This window comes from Schistocerca cancellata, unplaced genomic scaffold, assembly GCF_023864275.1.
Source record: "Schistocerca cancellata isolate TAMUIC-IGC-003103 unplaced genomic scaffold, iqSchCanc2.1 HiC_scaffold_1072, whole genome shotgun sequence".
Taxonomy (NCBI): domain Eukaryota; kingdom Metazoa; phylum Arthropoda; class Insecta; order Orthoptera; family Acrididae; genus Schistocerca; species Schistocerca cancellata.
In genome coordinates this window covers 17,501-20,000 of record NW_026047071.1, presented here as the reverse complement: position 1 = coordinate 20,000, position 2,500 = coordinate 17,501, and the positions used below count along the sequence as shown (strand labels likewise).

At 56.9% G+C, this 2,500-nt stretch overlaps 1 non-coding gene across 1 annotated transcript in view; it reads right to left on the bottom strand.

Moving 5' to 3' along the window:
* Nucleotides 1-374, bottom strand: part of LOC126151580 (small subunit ribosomal RNA) — a 1,909-nt gene extending 1,535 nt beyond the window's left edge. Inside the window, exon 1 of the ribosomal RNA XR_007532034.1 lies at nt 1-374. This exon is cut by the window's left edge and continues 1,535 nt beyond it. This is a non-coding gene — a ribosomal RNA (small subunit ribosomal RNA).
* Nucleotides 375-2,500: the final 2,126 nt, after the last annotated feature.

Sequence of the window (2,500 nt, the reverse complement as noted above, 5' to 3'; positions counted from 1 at the left end):
CCCGTTACAACCATGGTAGGCGCAGAACCTACCATCGACAGTTGATAAGGCAGACATTTGAAAGATGCGTCGCCGGTACGAGGACCGTGCGATCAGCCCAAAGTTATTCAGAGTCACCAAGGCAAACGGACCGGACGAGCCGACCGATTGGTTTTGATCTAATAAAAGCGTCCCTTCCATCTCTGGTCGGGACTCTGTTTGCATGTATTAGCTCTAGAATTACCACAGTTATCCAAGTAACGTGGGTACGATCTAAGGAACCATAACTGATTTAATGAGCCATTCGCGGTTTCACCTTAATGCGGCTTGTACTGAGACATGCATGGCTTAATCTTTGAGACAAGCATATGACTACTGGCAGGATCAACCAGGGAGCTGCGTCAACTAGAGCTGAGCAGCCGGCCGCCCGGGAGTGTGTCCCAGGGGCCCGCGCGAACACGCAAGCGTCCGCTCAATTATTCTGCAAACAGGAGGAGGCTGAGCTCCCCTGCACAATACACCTCGAAACCCTCTCAGGTCCCGGCGGCGCGCAGCGCCGTCCTAAGTACTTGGTCGGGTTCGAGAGAGGCGCAATCGCCCGGAGTTAGGCGAGTAGACGCTTTAGGTGCGACCACCCGTGCTCCCAACTGAGCTTGCCGCTGCCGACAGAGGCCCGGGAGCGTGCTGTCGTGGCATTGCCGGCGGGAGACAACACGCGCCACCTACGGTGACCGGCAGCTCCAACGCCAGCGCCACAGAAGGGCAAAGGCCCCACGTGGGTGCCGAAGCGAACTCTCCCAGCACAGCGCACGTGCCAACACGTCTGCACAACTGCGATACAAACCACCAGCGAGAACCGCTGGGGCGACCGAGCAGCAGACGGCGTCGCGGCGCCGAGTGCCGGGCGGCGGCGCATCCTCAACGCACACAGTCCTCAGTCGGACCAGCACACTGCAGATGTCCACCGCGCTTCGCACCGGGCCCGCGAGGACCCACTTTGGCCGCCCGGCGCCGCGCGCAGGGTGCCCCGGCGCGCAGCTGCGCCGCCTGCCGCGTCCGTCGGCCGGCGCGCCTGCCACTGGGCGCCCCCACCAGCCGGCTGTAGCGCGTGCGCCCACGCACCGCGCGGCCAGCACGCCGGGCGGCCCCCCCTCACCGGCCGGGGACGGTCCCACCCAGCCACCGCCGCGTATCGCTTCACACACAGATTTGCCCTTACTGATTTACCTCCAGCAACAACAACCGCACCACAATGGGTTTACCAGTTGTTCATTTGCGTTGCGTCACGTCACCAGCAAACGTAGACGTCCATCCCAGTTTGCAAATGCAACGATTATTGCATACCTGTCTGTTAGGTGTCACGACACACTACGTCTGCCCACATACACGCAACAAAATGTGCACGACTAGAGAACACGTGGGAGGTGGCCCCCTACGTATGCGATGTCCATTACGAGACCGACTGTCAACCAGCATCTGTACCATGTCGCAGATGTGGAACGCGGTGCACCATGCTATCACACTGTGTGAGAAGAGACGACTACGTTTGAATACACGCGCCACTACATCAACAGACGGCTCATGCTGATCGCCATCCAGGGCGTCCGTTACTCCCACACGTCTCTATGGCGTACCACACTGCAATGTAGCTGTTATGGGGAGACGGCACGTGGCTGAGTGCACAACATTTGGACCGTATGGTTCGCTGTTGTTGGGCGCAGTCGTACGGTCACACATGTGCCACAGCGTATCATTCAGTACATACGGACCTATGTGCAGTACAATGTGAGGATTAAGCTTACGATATCAGCGGACAGTGGACACAGGCCGTACCACGACGTAGACTGAGCGCTTCGACATGCGAATGCCAGTGAACAGCTGCGAAGGGCATTGAACACGCAAGCACCTGAACGACCAGCGTGCGAAGGCAGGGTGGAGGGGGGGGGGGCGATGTACATCCTGCAGTTGTCCACATTACAGTGTACAGCGGGAGCATGTAAAAAGTAAGCAACACTTGCGAAGTGTTCAACATGAAACGACACACAAGAGGGTGGGCGGTGCGAGTAGCGAACTATATTCAGAGGGTTGTGGTTAGACAACACTAGATTAATGTAACGTGTCATATGCCAATTACAGAGCAGGTTAAGGCACAACGTGGGTTAGGTTAAGGCACAACGTGGGTTAGGTTAAGGCACAACGTGGGTTAGGTTAAGGCACAACGTGGGTTAGGTTAAGGCACAACGTGGGTTAGGTTAAGGCACAACGTGGGTTAGGTTAAGGCACAACGTGGGTTAGGTTAAGGCACAACGTGGGTTAGGTTAAGGCACAACGTGGGTTAGGTTAAGGCACAACGTGGGTTAGGTTAAGGCACAACGTGGGTTAGGTTAAGGCACAACGTGGGTTAGGTTAAGGCACAACGTGGGTTAGGTTAAGGCACAACGTGGGTTAGGTTAAGGCACAACGTGGGTTAGGTTAAGGCACAACGTGGGTTACGTTAAGGCACAACGTGGGTTAGGTTAAG